Genomic DNA, 22,305 nt, shown 5'->3' with positions numbered 1-22,305 from the left:
TCGCCCCGGGACGAACACAGCAGGACAAAAAGTCAACAAAAGCAAAAGAAGAAGAGACGAAGAAGAGAACTGTTGCTCCACCTGCCAACATCAGGTAAGATCTCCCGATTCTTTTCACACTTTTATCTTGACCCGAATAAACCTGCGCACTTGGGGAGGAAAGTCACGTTTTGAACACATTTCTCCTCTCAGAGTCATTCCACCTCACGTTCGGCCACAGCATTCCTCAAATATTTCACATTCTCAAGCCACAATTCCAACATTTTCACCCTCCAAAAGTTTGACTTCCTGTGATTCAGCTGGGATTTACTTTGGACTTTTTCCAAGGGAATCTCGTCTAATATTCTTTGTTATTTGGAGACTGAAACTTCTCTTAAAGTACATTTTGATTATGTCTTTGCTTCATTGGATTTCAAACAAAACCTCACTTTTCATGGGAAACTCATTTCAGAGAGTTTGTGAGTTATAAAATGAATGTAAAATAACTTTGGCGTCTTTAAATGTGTCTAGAAGACTTAGTTTTGTGAATATTGACATTTTCTGACGCACAACATGATTAGTTTGAGGGCTCGTCAAAAAGAACAAAAACATAATAAATGCAAAGTCTTGCATTGATTAAACAATGATATTTATTCTTGACACTAGTCCAGTAGTGTGAAGTTTCTATCAAAATGATCCAAGAATGAATATTAATGAAAACATTTGTCAAATATTTTGGATTTTAATGCTATAATTGTAACGTTTTCACCCTGGGAATTTTCACTTCTTATACATTTTTTTAATGTTTTCCCCAAAAAGTTGTGCCATTGTTGTTTTCATGCCAAGACAACTTTTTCTTTCTTTCTTTAGTTTATTTGGAACATGAACACACTTACATCATAATACATCACACAATTTCATATCATTTCATTTTACATCATGCCCGAAAAGGAGTAGGAAGAAGCAAAGCTTATTTAATCCTACCCCTTTCTCACTTCAAGCGTTTACAAATATATAGAATCATTTACTGACCTTTTATATAATAAAATAACATCTATGAATTAGTATACAACAGTTTTGTAATATGTAATTAATTAATTAATTCAGTCATTATTAACATACTGAGATACTTTCAACCTTAACTAATTAGGTTGAGTACTAAAAGACATCTCTTAAGATTAAAATCCTCATTTTTTCTGCTCAAGTGGACATAAAAAAACCCTCCAAAGTACTTGAACTTTATTACAAGTGGAAATAGTTACTAAGTCGCGTTTGACCGATCAATAAAGGTTCATGAAAAGGACACATTTCACACAGACTACAAATGGAAAGAAATAATGGTATATTTCTTTCTGCATGTTGTGACCTCTGACATGAAGTGTGATCTTTCCAACAAGACTCATCTTCATTACAGCAAACACTTGACTCAGCAACTGGTAGCCAATGATTGAGTGCACGTAACACCGCCATAATCAAACATTCGATAAAAAAAACAAACGACGAGAACATTCCTAAAATATTTCACATTTTCGAGGGATATTTCCAGCATTCCCTGCGATGAAGTGGCGACTTGTCCAGGGTGTACCCCGCCTTCCGCCCGATTGTAGCTGAGATAGGCTCCAGCGCCCCCTGCGACCCCGAAAGAAACAAGTGGTAGAAAATGGATGGATGGATTTCCAGCATTCCAACATCCTGGGATTATAGCGTAGCCCCCCCCCCCCCCCCCCTCCATCCCAGGAACTCACGTCATTGTTCCACGGCCAAATATTAGCCAGGCCAACTAATTAGGTGGAGTTGACTTGTTTTGTTGTGGACTCAACAGAAGTGCTAGAAGTCAGGCTGCATGCGAGGCAACGTTTGACGTCACGTACTTCATTAAAACACGTCTCCATCAATGAGGCAGAGGTTGCAATAAAGTAGTCATTCTTTTACAAACAAATATTAAAATGTGCTCTTTCATTTGCTTAAGTGGATGCAGAAATGAAACCGACTGTATTTCTGCAGCTCAAAAGCCCAGAAATACAAAGTAAAATAAACTGCAGTATTTTAGATTAGATGGATCCCTTAAGTGTGTACTCTAAGGCAGTGTTTTTCAACCACTGTGCCGCGGCTCGTGAGATACAGTCTGGTGTGTCGTGGGAGATGATCTCATTTCACCTATTTGGGTTCAAAATATTTTTTGCAAAGCAGTAATTATAATCCGCAAATAATGTGCCGTTGTTGAGGGTCTGTAATGTCTGGAGATCGGCAGACTTACCACGTTATACTCTTCCATATCAGTAGGTGGATGACAGCAGGTAGCTAATTGCTCCCTGCTGTCATCCAGCATTCTGTTTTGGTTTACTTTGTAGCCAGTTCAGTTTTAGTCTTCCCTAAGCTTCAATGCCTTTTCTTAGGGGCACTCACCTTTTCTTTATTTTTCATTTAAGCATTAGACACCTTTTTACCTGCACCCTGCCTCCCGCTGTTTCCCCACATCTACAAAGCAATTAGCTACCTGCTGCCACCTAGTGATATGGAAGAGTATTACACGGTTACACTCAACAACAACACATCATTTGCAGACTAGAATTACTGCTTTGCAAAAAATATTTTGAACCCAAATAGGTGAAATGAGATGATCACACCAGACTGTATCTCACTCAGTGGTTGAAACACAAAGTGTTAGTGTACGTTCCTCGCCAGTTAATACCGTCTGCGTCTAAGCATTAGACATGCAAATCGTCCTTTTTTAAAAATCCTGTTTGTAATTTAGGCAAATACCTTGAAGGCACTGACTTTCTGGAGTGTTTGAAGGATTTTAGTCTGCCTTTTTACAACTTTCAGCATGTAATGACGTCACCACACACCAGCTTTGTGCCTTCTTGGATAATGATCGCCATTTGGCATTATTTGATTCAATAAAATGATTATTTTGTAGACATTTAGAAAAAAAACAGTTTTGTTAAAGCACTGAAAGCAGGTTGCAAATAGCAGTTTGGACACTCCATCACGTTCTGCTTGACTGAATCAAAGTTATGCAGCCTGAGTATTTAACACTGGAGCTTCTATTTATAAACTTGTGTCTATTTCATGGTGAGACGGAGCTTTGTGATGAAAAGCTGTGAGCTAGATGACTTTGACTCGTGTATTTTGTCTTCATTCAAACTGCAAGCATAAAGTTTTATAGTAACTAAGTGTTGTCATCCACCATGCAGTACTGAACATGATGGCACTTGCTACAGCTGCTGGACTGTCAGGGATTATTGTTGGGCAGAGTTCAAGTGTGTGTGTGTGTGTGTGTGTGTGTGTGTGTGTGTGTGTGTGTGTGTGTGTGTGTGTGTGTGTGTGTGTGTTGGTGTCCCACAGGGCAGCTGACAGAGTATTGGTATGGGGCAACAGGTGTATCGACACAGCTGTCAAAGCACAACTCTTTGTGACTCTGAGGAATGTGGACATGTGTCTTGTTGCTGTTGTCTGGAAGAAATAATACTCCAAACATTGTGTGTGTGCCTGAATGCATGTGTGTGTGTGTGTGTGTGTGTCTGCACGTGTGTGCTCATCCCACATAGCCATCATTCCTCCTGCGCTCACATGACAATGAAGAATAATTCCTCACATATGAAGAATAATTCCTCACATATGAAGATTAATGCCTCATATGAAGAATAATTCCTCACATATGAAGAATAATTCCTCACATATGAAGAATAGTTCCTCACATATGAAGAATAATGCCTCACATATGAAGAATAATGCCTCACATATGAAGATTAATTCCTCACATATGAAGAATAATGCCTCACATATGAAGAATAATTCCTCACATATGAAGAATAATTCCTCACATATGAAGAATAATTCCTCACATATGAAGAATAATGCCTCACATATGAAGAATAATTCCTCACATATGAAGAATAATGCCTCACATATGAAGAATAATTCCTCACATGTGAAGAATAATTCCTCACATATGAAGAATAGTTCCTCACATATGAAGAATAATTCCTCACATATGAAGAATAATGCCTCACATATGAAGAATAATTCCTCACATATGAAGAATAATTCCTCACATATGAAGAATAATTCCTCACATATGAAGAATAGTTCCTCACATATGAAGAATAATTCCTCACATATGAAGAATAGTTCCTCACATATGAAGAATAATGCCTCACATATGAAGAATAGTTCCTCACATATGAAGAATAATGCCTCTCATATGAAGAATAATTAAAGTTAAAGTAGCAATGATTGTCACACACACACTAAGTGTGGTGAAATGTGTCCTCTGCATTTGACCCATCACCCTTGATCACCCCCTGGGAGGTGAGGGGAGCAGTGAGCAGCAGCGGTGGCCGCACCCGGGAATCATTTTTGGTGATTTAACCCCCAATTCCAAGCCTTGATGCTGAGTGCCAAGCAGTTTGCCTCACATATGAAGAATAATTCCTCACATATGAAGAATAAATACTCACATATGAAGAATAATTCCTCACATATGAAGAATAATTCCTCACATATGAAGAATAATTCCTCACATATGAAGAATAATTCCTCACATATGAGTCTGCTGCAACAAATACTTGACCTCAGTGTGTCTTCATTCCACTTCTGTTTCTGCTCAATTCAACCAACCAAATAGGAGAAAATACATTTTATTGACATAAACTTCAGCTGGCACAACATGCTCAAGAAGTGATATTCCCAACAACATGAAATGTTCTCAACATGAACATTTCCCATCACGGTTATTGTGAGCAAAATGTTGAATGTGCTGAAAAAGTATTAATACACTCTGAAATGGTTTGACAAATTGTTTTAATAACTAAAATAATTAAACGCACCATTTTGTATGTTTTGTGTTTCTTATGCTTCGCTGATAGTGTTTTAGTATTTTATCAGTTTCAATGGTTAAACTTTTGTTTGTTTTACATATTGGTTTGCACGTTAGCACTTTAATATTTATTTCAATGAAAAGTGCATAGCAAATCCAATTTATTGTCATTTCTGGCGGGCATTGTGGCATCCTACTCCGTTCAGCGCTCCTTGAAGGCACCATAAAAACTCCTCCGTATGGTAATCCTCCGAGTATAGAAGAGCATTCGGTAGTGAGTATAGAAGATCACTGTGTAGTGAGTATAGAAGATCACTGTGTAGTGAGTATAGAAGATCACTGTGTAGTGAGTATAGAAGATCACTGTGTAGTGAGTATAGAAGAGCATTGTGTAGTGAGTATAGAAGAGCATTCGGTAGTGAGTATAGAAGATCACTGTGTAGTGAGTATAGAAGATCACTGTGTAGTGAGTATAGAAGATCACTGTGTAGTGAGTATAGAAGAGCATTCGGTAGTGAGTATAGAAGATCACTGTGTAGTGAGTATAGAAGAGCATTCGGTAGTGAGAGAGCACAGCTTGCAGGCTCACAACTGAGTAGCTTAGTTGTGTTTATATCACTTTAGGTTGGGGAAAGACGTTAATATGTCTTGTTTTCATGTTAGCATTTATGCTTGCGAGCTGGCACCGGTCATTTTGTGAGTAGGTCAAAGTGTAGTTATCAGTCACAGTTTTTTGGTCATTTGAATTTATAGAGTAAATTAGTGAGTTTTGCATCATTAACATGCACATCCTTACATCGTTACTCAGCTACTTCAAGGCGGAGCTAAGGACCTTTATGTACTCACCTGTATTTTATTGAAGTACATTTGAGAAGTAGCCGGACATTTGTTTTCTTCCATTTTGTAGTGTGGATGCAGGTTTTTTTTAATGACTTACATGAGTGGAGCCCCCTGACGGGCCAGTTAATTGTATTTTCCACACATGTTCCAGCAGAACTTATTCAGGATCCAAACTTTTTCCACGAGGGCCGCATACTGAATAATGGGTCCCACTTTGATATTTCTATTTTTAGGCTAAAACTCTTGTTTTCCTCCCAAGTCTATGCATTGTACTCTTATTAAACAAACAATAATCCAATAATATCATTTGTGACCAACTATTAGTCTTTTTCTTCCATTAGAAAACAGCTTAGATTGAAGTTCTGTTGCTCTGATTAATAGTTACCGTAAGAGTGTAACAAATAAAAATGTGTAAAAGCCAGACCACACTTTAAAAACACAGACATAGTTTCTGCAGGGTAGAGCGCACATGAGCCGTAATCATTCTGACATTTGGTTTTCTTTCAATGTTCAATGTTGGATTTCAATGTTGACAATGTGCATTTATTGGGAAAAAAAGAAGGTTATAGAAAGCACAAAAATCATTGTTTCATAGTGTAGGGCGGTATAGCTCGGTTGGTGGAGTGGCCGTGCCGGCAACTTGAGGGTTCCAGGTTCGATTCCTGCTTCCGCCATCCTAGTCACTACCGTTGTGTCCTTGGGCAAGACACTTTACCCACCTGCTCCCAGTGCCACCCACACTGCTTTAAATGGAACTCAGATATTGGCTTTCACTATGTAAAAGTGCTTTGAGTCACTAGAGAAAAGCGCTATATAAATATAATTCACTTCACTTCATCTATTTTCCCCAAAATAGGCATTGAGGCTATAGTGTGTTCCATCCAAATATTCCATTAATGGAAGAAACCAAATGATTGATTCCTCACTGACAACTAGAATGGATAGCTGCAGTCCTATACATTGTCTTTATTCTTACTTATACATTGTCTTTATGTGGCTTAGTGTGACAGGGCTTTTCATTTTTGGAGTCTTTCTATTAGAGGTGGGGGAAATAATTGATCATGGATGATTATAATATCGATAATCGAATGATTTATTGTAAATAAAGTAATACAGACACCTCACTGAGAGATCCACCAGCTCCTTTATTTATTTATGCTGTGTCAGTGTTGTTGCAGCCGGTACAAAACACACTTACATTGGGGCTGTGTCAGTGTTGTTGCAGCTGGTACAAAACACACTTACATTGGGGCTGTGTCAGTGTTGTTGCAGCTGGTACAAAACACACTTACATTTGCAGTCTTCTTTGTTTCTTGTATGTTTGACTTCTTTTCATTCATACATTTTCTGCCTCGTTGTAATTACCCTATTTTTTGGAGTATAAGTCGCACCAGCCGAAAATGCATAATAAAGAAGGAAAAAAACATATATAAGTCGCACTGGAGTATAAGTCGCATTTTTTGGGGAAATGTATTTGATAAAAGCCAACAGCAGGAATAGACATTTGAAAGGCAATGTAAAATAAATCAAGAATAGTGAACAACATGTTACGATCCGCTGCCCGGATCATAGTTTGTTTATGTTTGAGTCACGTGTTTTCAGCACCTTGATTTTGTTTGTTTTCAGTTGCCATGTCAACCGATTACATTCACCTGCCTCTGGTTAGTGTTCGGGACGCGCACCTGTTGCCCGGGCACTAATCAGAGGGCTATTTAGTCTTTGCCCTGGCCTCACTCGGTCTGGCTTCCTAGTTTGTTCCCACACAACTGATGACGACGTTTATTTCATGTTCCTTAGCTGCTAGTTTTCATGCTAGGCTATTTTGGTTTACTAGCTCCCACGCTAGCCCTTTTGTTTTGCCTTTTGTGCTACGTGTATGTCTTTTGTTTATTCATCGTATGATTTATAGTTTAAATAAATCATATTCCTACCTACAAGCTGTGTCCGAAGCCGTCTGCATCCCTGGGAGAACCACATCCGCATCACGATGCGACCACGTCGTCACACAACAGGCTGAATAAGTGTACGTTATATGAGGCATAAATAACCAACTGGTATGTTAACGTAACATATTATGGTAAGAGTCATTCAAATAACTATAACATATAGAACATGCTATACAATCTGTCACTCCTAATCGCTAAATCCCATGAAATCTTCCTCCTCGGTGTCGCTCCTGGTATGCGCCCCGCTAGCGTCCTTTCTTTCTGCTGCTCGATCGCTGTTCTCTGCTGCATATTTCACTACGTCCAGCTTGTAATCTGCAGTATATGATTTCCTTTTCGCTGCCATTTTAGTTCAGTCCTTCTCAGTTTTTATAATTTACCACGATTGTGATGTGATCCATTTTAATAGCTCCGGGAGTAGCGTATAGCATATAGCAGTTAGCATTCTATGACCCACAATGCACTTCTGCCATGACCCGCCCCCACCGTATTCTTATTGGTTGGCATGTGAGTGACGATTGCTGACATTTTTTTCGTCGCTCACGCGAATGAGATAAATAATATTATTTGATATTTAACGGTAATGTGTTAATAATTCCACACATAAGTCGCTCCTGAGTATAAGTCGCACCCACGGCCAAACTATGAAAAAAACGTCGACTTATAGGCGAGGGCGGACCTACGTCACTTCCGCCTGCCAATCCCCTAGCAACCGGTCGCCATATTGAATTCGTTGAAAACAAACCAGCTCACAGCGAACACAGCATTGACAGAAAAGGCATTTAACGAGGTTTCACCGCATTTTAAACTGTTCTAAATGGCGTATGATTATGTAAATAGTCTTTCCAGTGAGGCTAGGTTAAGATACGAGTTAAAATGTTCTGTAGTTGGATTAAACGACTGCCCTGTGGACTGATAATCCTACACAATGGCCGGACATGGAATTTGGAAATCTTTATGTCTACCTCACAAGCGCACCAGGTCGGTTGTTGGCTTCGGTTGTTATATAACCAATAAATCACATAAAAATGGTTAAATCACCCAAGGTATGTTGATAAATGATAATAAGGATGACACGGTGGCTACCAGTATCTGTATATTTATTATATCTGTAGAGAGCTCATTCAAATTCAGTTCAGTATTATGATTTATTATTTGCTGAATTACTGGAAATAGCCTTTATACCGTATGTTATTGTTGTGCAACAACAACAACTTCAGCTGTCGAACGTTATTCAGTAAAAATTCAACATTAGCATGGACGGTATAGCCAAGTTGTGGTTAAGAAGGTGGATTTTTGTTCCTTATATTTACCAGAAACGAAGTGATCCGAACACACGACCCGGGATTTTGGGGGACTCCAGTGAGAACCGTCCTGGTTTTCCCGGTGTAAAGCTGCGAGCCATTTGTCTCGTCTCTGTGGGCTTTTAGCACGCTTTGGCAGAACAAAATACCACCTTTGTTTTCCCTGTTTCCAGTTGTGGTTTGCACAACCAAAAACAACACCGTTTTTTGGCATTTTGGAGGCAGAATGACGGGTTTAATCAGCGCAGGTCGACAGGTTAAAGAGTAATGGCGACGGTTTGTTTTCAACGCCAGTCAGGTTGCTATGGCTCGAAGAACCCGTATGTAGCTCAGTTGCCCGGATGTCGGCCCTGCCCTATAGTCTGAAAAATATGGTATGTGCTTATCATGACTATCAAGATGTTTTTCCTGGCACCAAACTGAGCCCCCCCGCCCCCAGGAGCCTAGTCTGGGATCAACTTTTTTTTGTACTCATCCCCCCCCCCCCACGTCCACCTTTTCCCCCAGCCCCCTTTTAACACTACGCCCCCTAGTGGCGACCCATCAGTGTTCCTCTTCTGTCACCATGTACAATATAATGTATGTCTGCTTTTGAACGCCTCACATTTTGTTGGACTTTTGAAGTGCAATGACAAGACATTGCTATTGTTATCATACCTTTTTCTATGCTTTTAGTACGACCGCGAGATAGTAAACTTTCTCAAGAAACAGTCAATTGACCAATTAAAAAAAAAAAAGTGACTTGTCTAGAAAAAGGCAAAGGTAATGTGCGGGTTTATTGATTTGTTACAACAGAGAAGAATGAATAAAATGTTGTGTTATTGAGGCTGAGTTGATGTACCGTATTTTCCGCACCATAAGGCGCCCTGGGTTATAAGCCGCGCCTTCAATGAACGGCATATTTCAAAACTTTGTCCACCTATAAGCCGCCCCGTGTTGTAAGCCGCATCTAACTGCGCTAAAGGAATGTCAAAAAAACAGTCAGATAGGTCAGTCAAACTTTAATAATATATTAAAAACCAGCGTTTTAACAACTCTGTTCACTCCCAAAATGTACGCAAATGTGCAATCACAAACATACGTATATCAACATGGACAGAGCTGCGTGAAGAAAGCCACCCGGCCTCTTCGCGTAAACTTAAACTTACCTTAACCACTCGCTCATCTTTTCTTCATCCATCCCTTCGAGTTAGCTTTTATGATGACGCCGGCTGGAAAGGTCTCTTTTGGCAAGGTCTTCCTTTTGAATATCACCATGGGTGGAAGTTTCTGGCCATTAGCATGGCAAGCTAGAACCACAGTGAAGGATGACTTCTCATTCCCTGTGGTGCGAATATTCACCGTACGTGCTCCCGTTGTATCCACAGTGCGGTTCACAGGAATATCAGTTGCTGTGAAATAGTAATCCGTGTGTGGATGGAGAGATTGCGTCTTTTCATGAACCGGATCCCTGTCGCTTAGTAGGAGCCATTTTGTGGTCTTTACAGATGTAAACACACAAAGGAAATGAAACGTACGGTGATATCCACGTGCTTTTTCTTCTTCTACGCGGGCGGGTGGTTGCTTACAGTAGAAGAAGAAGCGCTTCCTGTTCTATGGGGGCGGGTGCTTACCTTGGCGGTTGCTTGCGTAGAAGAAGAAGCGCTTCCTGTTCTACCGGGAAAAAAGATGGCGGCTGTTTACCGTAGTTACGAGACCGAAACTTTATGAAAATTAATCTTAATATTTATCCATATATAAAGCGCACCGGGTTATAAGGCGCACTGTCAGCTTTTGAGAACATTTGTGGTTTTTAGGTGCGCCTTATAGTGCGGAAAATACGGTAATGAACTATTTGCAGGTGTCTAAATGTGTTTGAGGCAAATAATGGCAGCAAAATAACCCCGCTGTCCTCTCATCGTATGCTAGCCTGATCCCATACCATACCATACTATACCGTATTTGCATTTCCATTAGGGTGCTGACTGTGACCAGTGGACTGCACATTCACACTCCTTAGCATTCACTTTCAGCACCAAATGATCTGATTTTCTTTTCTTTTTTAATGTTGCACGTAAGTGTCTGTCAGCTTGAAGAAAGTTGCATGATAGCATTTTACATAGCATGTAGACAAAGATACTGTAGTTGTCTAAACAAATATATTGGGGGTTATTCACTGTAGTTTGTATAATCTCCCATAAAATCATCAGAAAAACAATGTTATTGTATTTTCAAAGGTTCACAGCCGGTTTTAGGTTTTTTTATATAAAGCATTTTTGTGATCTAATCAATGTTAATACAAGTTGCTTAAAAAAAGAAAATAATTCACTTCAGTTTAAATATTGTTTTGAAATAAATAGTACATTTCTATTTATATACTGTATGAAAATAAATAAAGGTGTTTTCACTAGAAAGTGCATAAGTCTACACTTGCACAGGAGACAGCCCATTTTGTCATAAAAGTCCTTCTTACTTTCATTTAGATTGAGAAGTCTCTCAGCCCCTCTCCTGCCAGCCCCCCCCACTGTGAGCATGACAATGACATCACACTGTTATTAAAGGTATGATATGTTGTCTTAGCAACATGCTGATAGACACAAAACATTTAGTTTGACTTCAAAATGCTAACACCACTGAAGTCCGACAGATAATGCATTAAAAGTTCAATGAACAAATATTCATATTTAGTTTATGCTATTATTCTTTCTTTTTTTTTCACCTGATCACACATCACTAAAGTAACACATGTTTTATTTGTATTTCTTTTTATTCTGAGATCTTCATGCATAACAAATGAAAGAAGACACAAACACATTCATGGTGAGCGTATGCCTGGAATTTAGAAAACATTCTCTGAAAAAGGCTTAGAAAGAACAATTGTGGGGAAAAAGGGAGTTATTAAAAGGTGCACTTATCACCTGCTTCAGAGGAGACATTCATTAAAAACTAATGAGATTTTCCATCTGAATGTGTTGACATTTTAGAAAAAAAAGTAAAAAGTTGCTGTAATGTGACGTCAAACACAACAATTGCATGTTCAGCTGAAGCATAAATAAAAGCCACATTAAATTGATGGGTTTCATCATTTTTAACTTAACAACTGAGTGTGTATTGGAGGTGCACAGGTACGCAGTTCTGCTAAAAGGGGTTGTGGTGGTTGAGGGTTTTGGCCCTCCTGACCGCCCAACACCAGCTGGGGGATTATCCTGCTGAGCGGATCCAGGCAAGAGGGGCCTCAGTGGGGTTGGACGTAGGACGTGGTATGGTGTTGTGTTTTTAGCTAATTAACAAGTAGGACGTGGTATGGTGTTGTGTTTTTAGTTAATTAACAAGTAGGACGTGGTATGGTGTTGTGTTTTTAGTTAATTAACAAGTAGGACGTGGTATGGTGTTGTGTTTTTAGATAATTAACCCGTAGGACGTGGTATGGTGTTGTTTTTAGCTAATTAACAAGTAGGACGTGGTATGGTGTTGTGTTTTTAGTTAATTAACAAGTAGGACGTGGTATGGTGTTGTGTTTTTAGATAATTAACCCGTAGGACGTGGTATGGTGTTGTTTTTAGCTAATTAACAAGTAGGACGTGGTATGGTGTTGTGTTTTTAGCTAATTAACAAGTAGGACGTGGTATGGTGTTGTGTTTTTAGCTAATTAACAAGTAGGACGTGGTATGGTGTTGTGTTTTTAGCTAATTAACAAGTAGGACGTGGTATGGTGTTGTGTTTTTAGCTAATTAACAAGTAGGACGTGGTATGGTGTTGTGTTTTTAGTTAATTAACAAGTAGGACGTGGTATGGTGTTGTGTTTTTAGCTAATTAACCTGTAGGACGTGGTATGGTGTTGTGTTTTTAGCTAATTAACAAGTAGGAAGTGATATGGTGTTGTGTTTTTAGCTAATTAACAAGTAGGAAGTGGTATGGTGTTGTGTTTTTAGCTAATTAACAAGTAGGAAGTGGTATGGTGTTGTGTTTTTAGCTAATTAACAAGTAGGAAGTGGTATGGTGTTGTGTTTTTAGCTAATTAACAAGTAGGACGTGGTATGGTGTTGTGTTTTTAGCTAATTAACAAGTAGGACGTGGTATGGTGTTGTGTTTTTAGCTAATTAACAAGTAGGACGTGGTATGGTGTTGTGCTTTTAGCTAATTAACAAGTAGGACGTGGTATGGTGTTGTGTTTTTAGCTAATTAACAAGTAGGACGTGGTATGGTGTTGTGTTTTTAGCTAATTAACAAGTAGGACGTGGTATGGTGTTGTGTTTTTAGCTAATTAACAAGTAGGACGTGGTATGGTGTTGTGTTCTTAGCTAATTAACAAGTAGGACGTGGTATGGTGTTGTGTTTTTAGCTAATTAACAAGTAGGACGTGGTATGGTGTTGTGTTTTTAGCTAATTAACAAGTAGGACGTGGTATGGTGTTGTGTTTTTAGCTAATTAACAAGTAGGACGTGGTATGATGTTGTGTTTTTAGCTAATTAACAAGTAGGACGTGGTATGGTGTTGTGTTTTTAGCTAATTAACAAGTAGGACGTGGTATGGTGTTGTGTTTTTAGCTAATTAACAAGTAGGACGTGGTATGGTGTTGTGTTTTTAGCTAATTAACAAGTAGGACGTGGTATGGTGTTGTGTTTTTAGCTAATTAACAAGTAGGACGTGGTATGGTGTTGTGTTTTTAGCTAATTAACAAGTAGGACGTGGTATGGTGTTGTGTTTTTAGCTAATTAACAAGTAGGACGTGGTATGGTGTTGTGTTTTTAGCTAATTAACAAGTAGGACGTGGTATGGTGTTGTGTTTTTAGCTAATTAACAAGTAGGACGTGGTATGGTGTTGTGTTTTTAGCTAATTAACAAGTAGGACGTGGTATGGTGTTGTGTTTTTAGCTAATTAACAAGTAGGACGTGGTATGGTGTTGTGTTTTTAGCTAATTAACAAGTAGGACATGGTATGGTGTTGTGTTTTTTGCTAATTAACAAGTAGGACGTGGTATGGTGTTGTGTTTTTAGCTAATTAACAAGTAGGACGTGGTATGGTGTTGTGTTTTTAGTTAATTAACAAGTAGGACGTGGTATGGTGTTGTGTTTTTAGTTAATTAACAAGTAGGACGTGGTATGGTGTTGTGTTTTTAGTTAATTAACAAGTAGGATGTGGTATGGTGTTGTGTTTTTAGCTAATTAACAAGTAGGACGTGGTATGGTGTTGTGTTTTTAGCTAATTAACAAGTAGGACGTGGTATGGTGTTGTGTTTTTAGCTAATTAACAAGTAGGACGTGGTATGGTGTTGTGTTTTTAGCTAATTAACAAGTAGGACGTGGTATGGTGTTGTGTTTTTAGCTAATTAACAAGTAGGACATGGTATGGTGTTGTGTTTTTTGCTAATTAACAAGTAGGACGTGGTATGGTGTTGTGTTTTTAGCTAATTAACAAGTAGGACGTGGTATGGTGTTGTGTTTTTAGTTAATTAACAAGTAGGACGTGGTATGGTGTTGTGTTTTTAGTTAATTAACAAGTAGGACGTGGTATGGTGTTGTGTTTTTAGTTAATTAACAAGTAGGATGTGGTATGGTGTTGTGTTTTTAGCTAATTAACAAGTAGGACGTGGTATGGTGTTGTGTTTTTAGCTAATTAACAAGTAGGACGTGGTATGGTGTTGTGTTTTTAGCTAATTAACCTGTAGGACGTGGTATGGTGTTGTGTTTTTAGCTAATTAACAAGTAGGACGTGGTATGGTGTTATGTTTTTAGCTAATTAACCTGCAGACATTTTGACTTGGAAGGGGTAATGGCTCATTATCCTAACATAAAGTGGATAGATCATACAATGTAAGACTTTGTGCACACCTGCTCTATCATCCTGCTCTCTCTAAAGGTTAGTTTAGTTTGGCAGATGGGTTGATAGTTCTTCAAATTAGTGATGAAAAAAAGTTCCAAATTGAGGTTGTTTCTTCATGGTCTCCACTAAGCACACAAAGGAAAGTAGATGAGTATACACATGAGGTGCACAAACCTTTAGGAATCATGTTAAATACAGCTGGTACAAACTGGAAAAAGCAATGCAATTATGCAGGATTAAAGTTGGCACTAATGCTGGCTGTTAGCCTAATGCTAACATACAATGGCCAATCCCATTGACAGGCTAATGGAATTTTACATCATGATCATTTTTATACTTGCACTAGCATTTAACAAATGAGATTTTACCCCAGCAAAATTGGCATAAAAAATGTATTTGTATTTATTGGCCCAAACCTGTGGAAAGAAATATTGATTTGAAAAGAAAAAACTTAGTCAATGTTGTGTGGAACATCAGATAATTCAGCTGGAAGGTAAAGTGATATCAGATAATTCAGCTGGAAGGTAAAGTGACATCAGATAATTCAGCTGGAAGGTAAAGGATATCTTCCACATTACAGCAGAGTTGACATCACTGCAGGGTTTCAGGATCCATTAGAAAGTTCTTCTTATGGTCTATAAATGTGTTTGTGCTATTGGGCCTTCTTTTCTTTCAGATTTGCTTCTAACCTGAGATCCTCCGGCACTCGTCTCCTAATTATTCCAAAAGTCATCTTTCTGTTATCACGTCTCCTTGGGGCTGCAGACAATTGTTCATGTTTTTAAGAGCAGCCTTTTTGATTGAGCTTTTATTTATTTATTTTATTGAATTCATTCCTATCTGAATTTGTATTCTTATTTATGCTAGATTTGATTTAGTTCTATTTATTTATTATATATTTACTTTCAATCCAATCCAATCCACTTTATTTGTCTAGCACATTTAAACAACAAACATGTTTCCAAAGTGCTGCACAACAATATTAAAAACAATATTCAAATGTTATCCTTAGCTCCACCAATGACTGAATAAAAACAACATAATAATAAATATAAAAACAATATAAAAATAAATATGATTAAAAACGATTTTGACTTTGAATTTATTTCTATCTTCAGGCTATTTTTTTGTCATATTGTATCTTTTATTCTTAATCATAGTTCTTACTATTTGTACGCGTGTTATTATTCCTACTTTCCAAGTTTCCAGCATTCCTGGGCGGGAGTCGTCTACATCAGGGATTTTATGGGCCAGGGCTGTGGAGGTGCTTGGTGTCAGAGAGGACTCTGACCACGGCCTACTCCTGTAGGCTGTGGTCCAGAGATCTCCTGGTGCAGACGCTTCCTGTGATGGTGTTACCTCACCTGGCTCCTCTGTACCCAGAGTGTTTGTGTGTTTGTGTTTGTGTTTGTGTGTGTGTGTGTGTGTTTGTGACTGATAATGGAGAGAGGTGAGTCATGGGTGCGTTGTTTTAAAGTCTGTAAAGCACTTTGTGTTGCATTTCTTTGATGTACAAATCCTGGATGGCGTACTCGTGACCAAACTACAAGTACTGTAAGTTTTTGACAAGTTAACAATAAAGGCTCGTTTTTCTCTCCTTTTTATCATTGACATTCTTACCGCCAATGAGAGAAGAGAATGTTCTCTATCGAGATGCATTTTAGCACACTTGGTTGTTATACTGCTCGTTTACTTTGTGGTCCACTATGGGAAGACTAAGCTCAGTTGATTTTGAAGAGACTGAACTAAGCCTGCATGTTTGTATTTGTGTATGGACAAGTTGTGGAACACACTTGATTGAGTCCCTGGACTACTTTTACCTCTCACCCAGTGAAACCAATCCTGTTTTAAACCCCTTCCTTTGAGAACTTCCCACCTAACACGTATTAAAAGTGACGTCACTGGCCTGTTCTTGCCCTAAATGGACATACCGGAGGTCTGAGCGAGCAGGAAATGTCCACAACAACAAAGCTCTGATTGTACCCACACATAACTTCCTTCTTCAGCAAGTGCTTCCGTATCAGCTCACTTCCATTTTGCTGGTCAGGACATGAAGCTGATGTTGCTAAAAACTGCACACCTTAAATATCAAAGGGGATTTCAGTGATGTAGCTGATGTTGCTACAAACTGTACACCTTAAAGGGGAACATTATCACAATTTCAGAAGGGTTAAAACCATTAAAAATCAGTTCCCAGTGGCTTATTATATTTTTCGAAGTTTTTTTCAAAATTTTACCCATCACGCAATATCCCTAAAAAAAGCTTCAAAGTGCCTGATTTTAACCATCGTTATATACACCCGTCCATTTTCCTGTGACGTCACATAGTGAAGCCAACACAAACAAACATGGCGCATAGAACAGCAAGCTATAGCGACATTAGCTCGGATTCAGACTCGGATTTCAGCGGCTTAAGCGATTCAACAGATTACGCATGTATTGAAACGGATGGTTGTAGTGTGGAGGCAGGTAGCCAAAACCAAATTGAAGAAGAAACTGAAGCTATTGAGCCATATCGGTTTGAACCGTATGCAAGCGAAACCGACGAAAACCACACGACAGCCAGCGACACGGGAGAAAGCGAGGACGAATTCGGCGATGGCCTTCTAACCAACGATTGGTATGTGTTTGTTTGGCATTAAAGGAAACTAACAACTATGAACTAGGTTTACAGCATATGAAATACATTTGGCAACAACATGCACTTTGAGAGTGCAGACAGCCCAGTTTTCATCAATTAGTATATTCTGTAGACATACCCTCATGTCAGCAGGCCAGGGAAGCTAGGGTCGATATTCTTCTCTTGATCATCTTCGGGACGGTGTGAGCCAAGACTTCCAGGGGGTTTAGCTCGCTCGTCTGCGGGAACAAACTGCCGCTATTGCTTGCCGTGCTAGCGAGGTCCTTTGTCCCTGAATTGCTCACACACTCCGGCAGATTCAATGGGGGTCTGGCGGCAGATTTCTTTGACTTTATGGTTGGAAATGCATCTGCTTTGAGTGTCGCAGGATATCCACACATTCTTGCCATCTCTGTCGTAGCATAGCTTTCGTGGGTAAAGTGTGCGGAACAAACGTCCAATTTCTTGCCACTTTGGCATCTTTGGGCCACTGGTGCAACTTGAATCCGTCCCTGTTGGTGTTGTTACACCCTCCGACAACACACCGACGAGACATGATGTCTCCAAGGTACGGAAAACAGTCGAAAAAAACGGAAAATAACAGAGCTGATTTGACTCGATGTTTGAGAAAATGGCGGAATGCTTCCTGATGTGACGTCATCCCTCCGAGAGCGAATATTAGAAAGGCGTTTAATTCGCCAAAATTCACCCATTTAGAGTTCGGAAATCGGTTAAAAAAATATATGGTCTTTTTTCTGCAACATCAAGGTATATATTGACACTTACATAGGTCTGCTGATAATGTTCCCCTTTAAATATCAAAGATGATTTCAGTGGTGTATCTGATGTTGCTACATAATGCACACCCTGAATATCAAAGAGGATTTCAGTCCGTCCCTCAGTCAAGTCTGCATCAGGCTGATGTGCAGTCATTGAGGAATGCCGAGCTAATTAGAGACATTCATAGGCAGCAAATGTGATCAACATTGATACAAATTCCTTCCTAACAATTTAGTTGTCGTGAAGATCTCAGCCAGTAAAAAAAGTCTCCCCCTGGAGCCCTAATATCTTGCCGTGGTCCTTTTGGCATGAATGTGTGTCTGGATGATGATCCTCTCTAATGTGGCTCCTCATCTATTGACTTTGGAGCCCCCCAGCAAGCCCTCCTTCACCCTGCTCCTCTTCTTCATCTCCACGCTTTTATTTGTTCTAGCGCCTGCACTAACCTAATCACTGTTGCTTTGAGCAGCTGCTGTGACATGTTGGAAGGAGCTAACCCTTCCAATGGCTACTTTACTCACTTTACTGTGTTTTATTAAGGCTGCACCATTATAGCACAAATACAAATCAACCATTATTTTGATTGATATTGAAACACAATTATTTTGATTGATATTGAAACACAATTATTTAATGTATTGCACCACCCAAATGCAACTTTAAGTAACATCTAGATGACAAACTGGTATAAATGAGTAACATCCATCCATCCATCCATTTTCTACCACTTGTCCCTTTTGGGGTCGCGGGGGGTGCTGGAGCCTATCTCAGCTGCATTCGGGCGGAAGGCTGTGTACACCCTGGACAAGTCACCACCTCATCACAGGGCCAACACAGATAGACAACATTCACACACTAGGGACCATTTAGTGTTGCTAATCAACCTATCCCCAGGTGCATGTCTTTGGAGGTGGGAGGGGCCTATCCCCAGGTGCATGTCTTTGGAGGTGGGAGGGGCCTATCCCCAGGTGCATGTCTTTGGAGGTGGGAGGAAGCCAGAGTAGAACCCACGCAGTACCTTGGAGTCCACATCTCTAATGACTTCTCCTGGACAGTCAACACCACATCAATCATCAAGAAGGCTCAGCAGCGGCTACACTTCCTTAGAGTCCTCGGGAAGTACAACCTGAAGCCTGACCTGCTGCTGACCTTCTACCGCTCGTCCATCGAGAGCCTGCTGACCTACTGTATTACGGTATGGTACGGCAGCTGCACTGCAGCAGACAGGGAGAGGCTGCAAAGAGTGGTCAAGACGGCTCAGAAGATCATCGGCCGCCCTCTCCCCTCTCTGACGGACATCTACACCTCCCGCTGCCTCAACAGAGCCAGTGCCATCATCAAGGACAGCACCCACCCTGGCTCTGACCTGTTCCACCTGCTGCCCTCTGGGAAGCGCTACAGGTGCATTAAAACCAAAACAAACAGGCTAAAGAACAGCTTCTTCCCCAGGGCCATAACCATCCTGAACGGACTGCCCCATTGTCCCTCATAACTGCCTTCTCTTCGGTGCAATAACCCATTCCACCAACCACCCTGTTTTTGTTTTGTTTTTTTCATGTATATATTCATTTCACACCATATTCATTGCACTTCTACATTTTTTATATTTTTATATATTTGCACATTGTTTTTCTAGCATGCACACATCGCACTGTATGGAATGGCCTCAATCTCGTTACCTTGCGTAATGACAATAAAGCTGATTCTGATTCTGATTCTGAACATGCAAACTCCACAAAGAAAGATCCCGAGCCCGGGATTGAACTCACAACTACTCAGGACCTTCGTATTGTGAGGCACATGCACTAACCCCTCTACCACCGTGCTGCCTAATCGATTATAAAAATAGTTGGCGATTAATTTAGTCATCGATTCGTTGAATCTATCCTATGCGCATGTGCAAAGGCAAATGTTTTTGTTTTTTTTGTTTTGTAATTTAAAAAAACAATTTTTTTTATTTTTTATAAACCTTTATTTATAAACTGCAACATGTACAAACAGCTGCGAAACAATAATCAAAATAAGTATGGTGCCAGTATGCTGGTTTTTTTCAATTAAATACTGGAAAGGATAGAAATGTAGTTTGTCTCTTTTATCCGATTACTAATCGATTAATCAAAGTAATAATCGACAGATTAATCGATTATCAAATTAATTGTTAGTTGCAGACCTAGAACACACTGATTGGTGTTTCTATGCATGCGTGTGTGTGTGTGTGTGTGCGTGTGTGTGTGTGTGTGTGTGTGTGTGTGTGTGTGTGTGTGTGTGTGTGTGTGTGTGTGTGTGTGTGTGTGTGTCTATGAGGCTGCAGTGCGTTAATAAATGTCCCCACACGATGTACATTTGACAGTGATTCATAGCAGGGAAGCTAACATCAGCCTACGGTGACAGACAAAATATCTACTAACGTTACTTACCGCCATGTGCTTCCTCAAATTTGATGTTGAGTTCATGTAAGCTTAAGCTTGTTGTTGTTTGCCGCTGAAACTTTATGTGCAGTTAATCATGTGACTGCCTGGCTCTGTTTGATTGGTGAAACGGAGTCAAACGTCACCAGTGACTACATTTGATTGGTGAAATGGAGTCAAACGTCACCAGTGACTGTATTTGATTGGTGAAACGGAGTCAAACGTCACCAGTGACTGTATTTGATTGGTGAAACGGAGTCAAACGTCACCAGTGACTGTATTTGATTGGTGAAACGGAGTCAAACGTCACCAGTGACTGTATTTGATTGGTGAAACGGAGTCAAACGTCACCAGTGATTGTATTTGATTGGTGAAACGGAGTCAAACGTCACCAGTGACTGTATTTGATTGGTGAAACGGAGTCAAACGTCACCAGTGACTGTATTTGATTGGTGAAACGGAGTCAAACGTCACCAGTGACTGCATTTGATTGGTGAAATGGAGTCAAACGTCACCAGTGACTGCATTTGATTGGTGAAACGGAGTCAAACGTCACCAGTGACTGTATTTGATTGGTGAAATGGAGTCAAACGTCACCAGTGACTACATTTGATGGGTGAAACGGAGTCAAAGGTCACCAGTGATTGTATTTGATTGGTGAAATGGAGTCAAACGTCAGCAGTGACTGTATTTGATTGGTGAAACAGAGTCAAACGTCACCAGTGACTGCATTTGATTGGTGAAACAGAGTCAAACGTCACCAGTGACTGTATTTGATTGGTGAAACAGAGTCAAACGTCACCAGTGACTGCATTTGATTGGTGAAACAGAGTCAAACGTCACCAGTGACTGTATTTGATTGGTGAAACGGAGTCAAACGTCACCAGTGACTGTATTTGATTGGTGAAACGGAGTCAAACGTCACCAGTGAGTGTATTTGATTGGTGAAACGCAGGCATGCGATAGATCCTACTTTGAAGGTCTGTCTGACAAAGCAAAACAAACAAAGCGTGCATTAACAGATGGATAGCGAGTAGCGAGCTGAATGTAGATAAATGGAGCGGAGTAAAAGTAGCGTTTCTTCTCTATAAATATACTCAAGTAAAAGTAAAAGTATGTTGCATTAAAACTACTCTTAGAAGTACAATTTATCCCAAAAGTTAGTCAAGTAGATGTAACGGAGTAAATGTACCTCTGTAATTCATGCACCTGTCACCTGCCAGTAGACAAATGTGGCCATGGTCTGACAGGCTGGTCCACTTTCACATCCCCCGAGATGACCAAGTAGACCCCACAAGACGCTTCCTGCAGGAACTTTTTTTAACCCTTCGCGAGGATTGCAATCAACAAAATGATGTGAACCAGTGATGTCGGTCGGCATCCCAGCCAGAGTGGAAATATTACAGTAAGTGTTTGTTAAAGTGAGTTAGCATGTTTAGCAGCTAGCAATGCTGCAGTGTCACAATGAAGCTGCATCCATCACTTGGCTTCTAAAACGTATTGCTCATCCTCTTTGTGTTCGGGCTCAAAAAAATATAAGGTCCTGGATCATCATTTTTCCAAAGTAGTTGTTGTTGGCTCTCACAAAGTCTGCTTGACTAGCATTGTTGTTGATCTTTGGTTGCTAGTCACACAATCACGTGACTGGCTTCCTCATTATCTCTCAAAATGGCTCAGTAATCTCCGTCAGATTGATCCTATTTTGATCATATCTAGTATTTTGATCATATCTAGTATTTATTTGCAAACTTTGGAAGTCTTTTGATGTCACAAATCAGATATATATGATAATAGCTTCAATGT

At 39.8% G+C, this 22,305-nt stretch overlaps 1 protein-coding gene across 3 annotated transcripts in view; it reads left to right on the top strand.

The window, feature by feature from the left end:
- Positions 1–22,305, top strand: part of LOC133612775 (transcriptional enhancer factor TEF-3-like) — an 84,472-nt gene that overhangs the window by 102 nt on the left and 62,065 nt on the right. For all 3 annotated transcript variants that reach the window (XM_072913880.1, XM_072913879.1, XM_072913878.1), the window contains exon 1: positions 1–94. This exon is cut by the window's left edge and continues 102 nt beyond it. The gene's annotated coding sequence lies outside the window, so the exon portion shown is untranslated. The remainder of the gene's footprint in view (positions 95–22,305) is intronic.

Source organism: Nerophis lumbriciformis, linkage group LG10 (genome assembly GCF_033978685.3).
Source record: "Nerophis lumbriciformis linkage group LG10, RoL_Nlum_v2.1, whole genome shotgun sequence".
Lineage (NCBI taxonomy): Eukaryota > Metazoa > Chordata > Actinopteri > Syngnathiformes > Syngnathidae > Nerophis > Nerophis lumbriciformis.
Note: the sequence above shows the minus strand (reverse complement) of the source record. Positions and strands in the feature narration are given on the sequence as shown.